This window comes from Notolepis coatsorum (genome assembly GCF_963971535.1).
Source record: "Notolepis coatsorum genome assembly, chromosome: 2".
Classification (NCBI taxonomy): Eukaryota; Metazoa; Chordata; class Actinopteri; order Aulopiformes; family Paralepididae; genus Notolepis; species Notolepis coatsorum.
In genome coordinates this window covers 157,946,704-157,954,996 of record NC_140166.1, presented here as the reverse complement: position 1 = coordinate 157,954,996, position 8,293 = coordinate 157,946,704, and positions in this window count along the sequence as shown.

Below are 8,293 nucleotides of genomic sequence, written 5' to 3'. Positions count from 1 at the left end.
ACAATATTTCCGATTGGTCTAAACCCAGTGAAGTCACAGGCTTTCACTTTTGTTTAGCAAACCAGAGTACAATACGTAATTCGTATGAGCTCCTCCTTCTTGGTACTAACGTTACTTCTCGTTACCTAGTGGTTTTTAAGTAACAGAAAGTCCCTTATTCCTTCAGAACAGACAACTGCTTTGTCTGTGGGGATCACGTGACATGGTACCGGGCACGAAGCCATCCCTAGGATTCAACCAGCAACCCTTCCCGTCTGAAAGGGTTAACATTACAGCTTTCTCTCCTCCTCAGGGCCACATTCCTCAGGTTAACTCCCCTTTCACAGACACCGGCCCCTTCTATGGAGACGCCGGAGAGGAGGGAGGGAGACTCTCCAGCATGAGTACATAGTACACAGTACATAGTGGATAGTACATGTACATGGTACATGTATGTGTATACACATACATGTATAATACAGCACATATATATATAGTATACAGTGTATACATATATATGCACATACTGGTTTTATTTTATGCAGACAGGACAGGGTTAAACTGTGCCGACTTGCTCTCAGCTCAGGCCTGCTCTTCACTCCGACTGCACATTAACTGTAACATAGTTTTATAAGTGTATAAAGAGTATACAGGTCATATACATAGCTTCAATCATATATAATAAACATATGAATTTTATACAAAGTGTCACTCGTCGACTTGTGGCACTTAAAATGTGTTTACACATAACGTGTTTCTATTCCATTGTCCAGGAAGAATCTACAGACATTCCCCATAATCATATATAAGATCAGGATGTCATACCCAGTGTCACTTAGTTGGCTGTGACACTTTACACCCCCTCTGTCATCCTGGTCGGTCATTTTCCATTGTCTTAATAGCGTCTGTACTGGGGAACGAGATGGCGATTGTGGGGTCACGTGGCTGTGACTCTCCACACCCCCTCTGCCATCTTGGTGCCTTGTTACCCTGGTAGCCGGCGGGAAGACTTGCATCTGTTGTTCCCTGGCAGGACGGCTCGACAGGATAGGGGTCACGTTGTTGCTTGGTATCCGGCGGGAAGACTTGCATCTGTTGTTCCCGGCCGATGCACCCAGGCTGTTGTCGTCTTGGTCATCTTGGTCACCTTGGTCATCTTGGTCATCTTGGGGTCGCCCCCTCTGACCTCTTGGATCTCTCCCATAGTTTGAGGTAGGTTGATTTGTCACTTCTCGGGCGACCCCCACGGGTCCCCGAGAATTGTAGCAGCAGTCCTCTATTGACGTGTGGTTGGCCTGGTCTTGTGACCCTGTCCGTAGGCCTCGCAGGACATCACAGATACAGTCCACATTTCTTTTCTCTCTTTCAGGTCCATTCAGGGCTCTCGTCGCCCTGTAACCTGGGTCCAGGCCGATGTCTCTCTGTTCGGTCTGGGAGGTCTAGGAGGTCTGGGAGGTCTGGGAGGTCTGGGAGGTCTGGGAGGTCTAGATGAGGACCTTGAGGATGCTCTGGAGCTTGACCTATCCCGGTCTTCCTCTAGTTCCGATTTCTGACCTGAGTCAGTATATTCCTTCTTGCCATCCGCTGCGTCGTCCGCTGACTCCGGGGGACAGCCCCCCCCCCCCCCCCGTCTAAGAGTGTGGCACTGGTTCAGGTTTTGTCCCTTTACCAGCGCACCTTTACCAACGCACATTGTTCACAGGCCTTTCGGACTGTTATCGCTCTTTGTTTGGCTTTAGGTATGAGAATGTTGTTAGTTCTCAGGTATACCAACATCCTCTTACTTCCGGCATGTCCAAGGTTATCATATACCTGTCTGTTCATGTGAGTAGCCTCGTCCTGTTAGCAATGGCTAGTTAGCCTGCTATTCGCTCCTGCTCGCAATGGCTATTTCAGCCTGCTATTCGCTCCTATTCGCAATGGCTATTTCAGCCTGCTCGCAATGGCTATTTCAGCCTGCTATTCGCAATGGCTATTTCAGCCTGCTATTCGCAATGGCTATTTCAGCCTACTATTCACAAAGTAGAGTTTTTTTCTACTTAAGTTCTGACTTTAAGTTATCATTCAGTTACTTCAAGTCATGAGTAAACCTTTTTACCGTAATCACAAAAATATACTTTAAGCGTGATTCTTTCTTTAAGTAGAACCTTCTACGTTTTTGACTGTAAGAAAACATTACGTAACTTTTTAGTCATGAGTAAACCTTTTTACCGTAATCACAAAAATATACTTTAAGCGTGATTCTTTCTTTAAGTAGAACCTTCTACGTTTTTGACTGTAAGAAAACATTACGTAACTTTTTAGTCATGAGTAAAACTTTTTACCGTAATCACAAAAATATACTTTAAGCGTGATTCTTTCTTTAAGTAGAACCTTCTACGTTTTTGACTGTAAGAAAACATTACGTAACTTTTTAGTCATGAGTAAACCTTTTTACCGTAATCACAAAAATATACTTTAAGCGTGATTCTTTCTTTAAGTAGAACCTTCTACGTTTTTGACTGTAAGAAAACATTACGTAACTTTTTAGTCATGAGTAAAACTTTTTACCGTAATCACAAAAATATACTTTAAGCGTGATTCTTTCTTTAAGTAGAACCTTCTACGTTTTTGACTGTAAGAAAACATTACGTAACTTTTTAGTCATGAGTAAACCTTTTTACCGTAATCACAAAAATATACTCTAAGCGTGATTCTTTCTTTAAGTAGAACCTTCTACGTTTTTGACTGTAAGATAACATTACGTAACTTTTTAGTCATGAGTAAACCTTTTTACCGTAATCACAAAAATATACTTTAAGCGTGATTCTTTCTTTAAGTAGAACCTTCTACGTTTTTGACTGTAAGAAAACATTACGTAACTTTTTAGTCATGAGTAAACCTTTTTACCGTAATCACAAAAATATACTTTAAGCGTGATTCTTTCTTTAAGTAGAACCTTCTACGTTTTTGACTGTAAGAAAACATTACGTAACTTTTTAGTCATGAGTAAACCTTTTTACCGTAATCACAAAAATATACTTTAAGCGTGATTCTTTCTTTAAGTAGAACCTTCTACGTTTTTGACTGTAAGAAAACATTACGTAACTTTTTAGTCATGAGTAAACCTTTTTACCGTAATCACAAAAATATACTTTAAGCGTGATTCTTTCTTTAAGTAGAACCTTCTACGTTTTTGACTGTAAGAAAACATTACGTAACTTTTTAGTCATGAGTAAACCTTTTTACCGTAATCACAAAAATATACTTTAAGCGTGATTCTTTCTTTAAGTAGAACCTTCTACGTTTTTGACTGTAAGAAAACATTACGTAACTTTTTAGTCATGAGTAAAACTTTTTATCGTAATCACAAAAATATACTTTAAGCGTGATTCTTTCTTTAAGTAGAACCTTCTACGTTTTTGACTGTAAGAAAACATTACGTAACTTTTTAGTCATGAGTAAACCTTTTTACCGTAATCACAAAAATATACTTTAAGCGTGATTCTTTCTTTAAGTAGAACCTTCTACGTTTTTGACTGTAAGAAAACATTACGTAACTTTTTAGTCATGAGTAAACCTTTTTACCGTAATCACAAAAATATACTTTAAGCATGATTCTTTCTTTAAGTAGAACCTTCTACGTTTTGTTTTTTCAAATTTGTAATTAATTCCACTCCAGAGGCACATGACAGCAGTCATTTCGGTTCATATTCTTTCGGCTTTTGATACCTATTTAAATAGTATAAAGCCCAACTCACTTGCGTCCTGTATGCTGAGGCTTCCAAGTCCCCACAAATCTGATAGGCCCGTCGGATACAGAGACCCTGATGCTCGCTCTGTCCCCCCGCGTCAAGGTGCTAAGCTTGATGAGAGTTTGCAGAGTCTCAATTTTTTACCCATAGGCGCCGGTGAGTGTACATCTCATGCAGCTGATATGGCTGGTAGGGTGCTAACCCACCAAATGGTTGCTGTCAGGAAATCCCTTCCGACTGAAATAGATTACAAATTCACTTTACTTTACTCTGGGTGTAGAGCAAGGACGGACATCTTTACATATTATACTTAAAATATATACAAAATGCATGTAGTATTCTATGTCATGTTCCTTCCTAAATGACAATAACACTACATATTCTTCCTCTTGACAGATGAGCGGTATGTCAAGTGCAGTTTGCACTTGCTTGAGTCACTTGTGTCAGGGCCCCAGAAGGTAATTTCTCCCTTTGTTGCCCTCATCTCTGCTTGCTGCTCGGGGGTTGGTTTCTCCACCATCTTATCCCCTGGATCTTGACCGGGGGTCCTTACTTCTCTTTCCATCATTTGGGCCATTGAAGCCCCTTTGGTGAGCTAGCGTCTCCTTATGCTAGCTTCTCTTGAGCTATTACTCAAGATGTTGAGTAATCAGAACTGTGTTCAGTTTCAGAGGTATTTAGCTCCCCATCTTGTTCAGGCACAGACTCAGTTTCACCTGAGGGTGTCATCTGTGGCCCCGGGTTCTGATCCTTGATCTGAATGTCGCCATTCTCCTCTTCTGAGCCATAGAAAATGGAACAGTGCTCGTAATTTATGTTTTTGGCCTTTAGGTACTCGTCTAGAGAGTTGAACGCCTCTATGTCAGTGGAGGGAGATACTCGTTTTGAGGTGGAGCCTGGCGCCTCATAAAGAGGAAGAATGACTACATCGTCTTCTTGGTTTCTTCCATTTCCACACTCGTCTTTGATAGTGCGTCGCAGTGTTCTTGAGCGAGACACATCACCCCTTACTGCCCCCGTTAAGCAGGTTGGCACCTTGCATGGCTGCCTCCGCCGTCTGTGTCTCTCAAGCCCTTGCAGGTTCCGGTAGCTCATGTAACACTGGTCACAGTAGTATGGTTTCTCTCCTGTGTGTACCATGTGGTGTTGTTTAAGGTGACGCTTCGTCTTGAAGCTCTTTCCACACTGGTCACAGTAGTATGGTTTCTCTCGTGTGTGTACCATGTGGTGTAGTGTAAGGTTACGCTTCGCCTTGAAGCTCTTTCCACACTGGTCACAGCTGTAGGGTCTCTCTCCTGTGTGTACCATGTGGTGATTTCTAAGATTCTCCTTCGTTTTGAAGGTCTTTTCACACTGGTCACAGCAGTAAGGTTTCTCTCCTGTGTGTACCATGTGGTGTCGTTTAAGGTGAATCTTCGTCTTGAAGCTCTTTCCACACTGGTCACAGCAGTAAGGTTTCTCTCCTGTGTGTACCATGTGGTGACCTTTACGCTCCCTCTTCGTCTTGAAGGTCTTCCCACACTGGTCACAGCAGTAAGGTCTCTCTCCTGTGTGTACCACGTGGTGTAGTTTAAGGTAACGCTTCGCCTTGAAGCTCTTTCCACACTGGTCACAGCAGTAAGGTTTCTCTTCTGTGTGTACCGTGTGGTGTTGTTTAAGTTCTGCCTTCGTCTTGAAGGCCCTTCCACACTGGTCACAGCAGTGAGGTTTCTCTCGTGTGTGTACCGTACAGTGATTTTTAAGCTCTCCCTTCGTCTTGAAGGCCTTCTCACACTGGGCGCAACCGTAAGGTTTATTTTCTGTGTGTACCGTGTGGTGTTGTTTAAGCTCTGCCTTCGTCTTGAAGGTCTTCCCACACTGGTCACAGCAGTAAGGTCTCTCTTCTGTGTGTACCACGTGGTGTCGTTCAAGATCTGCCTTTATCTTGAAGCTAATGTCACACTGGTCACAGCAGTAAGGTCTCTCTCCTGTGTGTACCATGTGGTGACTTTTAAGATTCTCCTTCGTTTTGAAGGTCTTTTCACACTGGTCACAGCAGTAAGGTTTCTCTCCTGTGTGTACCACGTGGTGTCGTTTAAGGTAACGCTTCGTCTTGAAGCTCTTTCCACACTGGTCACAGTAGTATGGTTTATTTTCTGTGCCAATTACTGCTGGCTGTACAGCCGGCACCCGTGCCAGCTTCTCCTGGGCTAGCTCCTCCTGAGCTAGCGTTGGTCGTGCCAGCTCCTCCTGAGCTAGCTTCTCTCGTGCTAGCTCCTCCTGAGCTAGCTTCTCTTGTGCTAGCTCCTCCTGAGCTAGCTTCTGGCGTGCCAGCTCCTCCCGAGCTAGCATCTCCTGGGCTAGCTTTTGGCGTGCCAGCTCCTCCCGAGCTAGCATCTCCTGGGCTAGCTCCTCCTGAGCTAGCTTTGGGCGTGCCAGCTCCTCCTGAGCTAGCATCTCCTGGGCTAGCTCCTCCTGAGCTAGCGTTGGTCCTGCCAGCTCCTCCTGAGCTAGCTTCTCTCGTGCTAGCTCCTCCTGAGCTAGCTTCTCTTGTGCTAGCTCCTCCTGAGCTAGCTTCTGGCGTGCCAGCTCCTCCCGAGCTAGCATCTCCTGGGCTAGCTTTTGGCGTGCCAGCTCCTCCCGAGCTAGCATCTCCTGGGCTAGCTCCTCCTGAGCTAGCTTTGGGCGTGCCAGCTCCTCCTGAGCTAGCATCTCCTGGGCTAGCTCCTCCTGAGCTAGCGTTGGTCGTGCCAGCTCCTCCTGAGCTAGCTTCTCTCGTGCTAGCTCCTCCTGAGCTAGCTTCTCTTGTGCTAGCTCCTCCTGAGCTAGCTTCTGGCGTGCCAGCTCCTCCCGAGCTAGCATCTCCTGGGCTAGCTCCTCCTGAGCTAGCTTTGGGCGTGCCAGCTCCTCCTGAGCTAGCATCTCCTGGGCTAGCTCCTCCTGAGCTAGCGTTGGTCGTGCCAGCTCCTCCTGAGCTAGCTTCTCTCGTGCTAGCTCCTCCTGAGCTAGCTTCTCTTGTGCTAGCTCCTCCTGAGCTAGCTTTTGGCGTGCCAGCTCCTCCTTACAAACAGTGTCTTTGGGCTAGGGAGCCATCGCCTTTCTGTGAACGGTCGTTTTGACTTCACTTCACATACAGTCTCTCCTCCTTACAAACAGTGTCTTTGGGCTAGGGAGCCATCGCCTTTCTGTGAACGGTCGTTTTGACTTCGCTTCACATACATTCTCTCCTCCTTACAAACAGTGTCTTTGGGCTAGGGAGCCATCGCCTTTCTGTGAACGGTCGTTTTGACTTCGCTTCACATACATTCTCTCCTCCTTACAAACAGTGTCTTTGGGCTAGGGAGCCATCGCCTTTCTGTGAACGGTCGTTTTGACTTCGCTTCACATACATTCTCTCCTCCTTACAAACAGTGTCTTTGGGCTAAGGAGCCATCGCCTTTCTGTGAACGGTCGTTTTGACTTCGCTTCACATACATTCTCTCCTCCTTACAAACAGTGTCTTTGGGCTAGGGAGCCATCGCCTTTCTGTGAACGGTCGTTTTGACTTCGCTTCACATACATTCTCTCCTCCTTACAAACAGTGTCTTTGGGCTAGGGAGCCATCGCCTTTCTGTGAACAAAGCACGAAATTATGTTGCACTTGTAACTCCCCCCAGAGCTCTATAAACATTATGTTACCCTTTAGTTGTGAGTAAACGTTGCTTTAATCACCCAGATAGAGCTTTCTATTCATTTGTGATATCCCCGAGTACAGCCTTCCACTCGAGTCGCCAGTAGAGCTTTCTACTTTAATTTTTGCCAAATCTGTAATTTAATTTTACTCCAGAGGCTTTTGACAGTAGTCCTGTCTTCTTCGGCCGTTTAGCACCTATTTTGGTTAGTATAAATGCACATCGCCAGGGACGCCATGTTGAATGCCCACGCTCGCTCTTAGTTCAGATCGATAACTTCATAACTCATTGGTCTGCCTATCCACACCTCAAACAGCGTCCTGTGAAGTGGTTGACACGCAGAACCAACCGAGTCTACAAAATGTTGTTGTTACCACTGACCGACAAGAGACAGCGAATGCACCGTTCCGACCCCCGTCAGTCATCGACCTTAGGTCGAGTGATTGAAGTTGCGGAATCTTTTATTTTATTTGCACTGGGACGGACTCTCTTTAATTAGATGAGGTCCATTTTCCTTATCCGTTATTCCCGTATTATCACTGTATGGCTTTACTTGATAATCCCATTATACAGAATCCACCTTTAGTCCTTAATGCAGGGATAAAGCCACTTATTCTATTTTGCATTAATACATAATCATATGTCTCCTAAGTACACATATTATCACTATATGGCTTTACTTGATAATCCCATTATACAGAATCCACCTTTAGTCCTTAATGCAGGGATAAAGCCACTTATTCTATTGTTTTACATCATTAATCAAAAATGCATGGGGTGAAGTTACAAATGCAGAACACATTTCAATGCTTACCCGGCCGTCTGAGAGTGAAGAAAAGATACAAAGGATATTTATAAAGAGGTAATTTTAATTAGAAAAAGCTAGTTACAAGAAGAGACTGAAGTGGAAAAGTGTCCATTTCAGTTCAA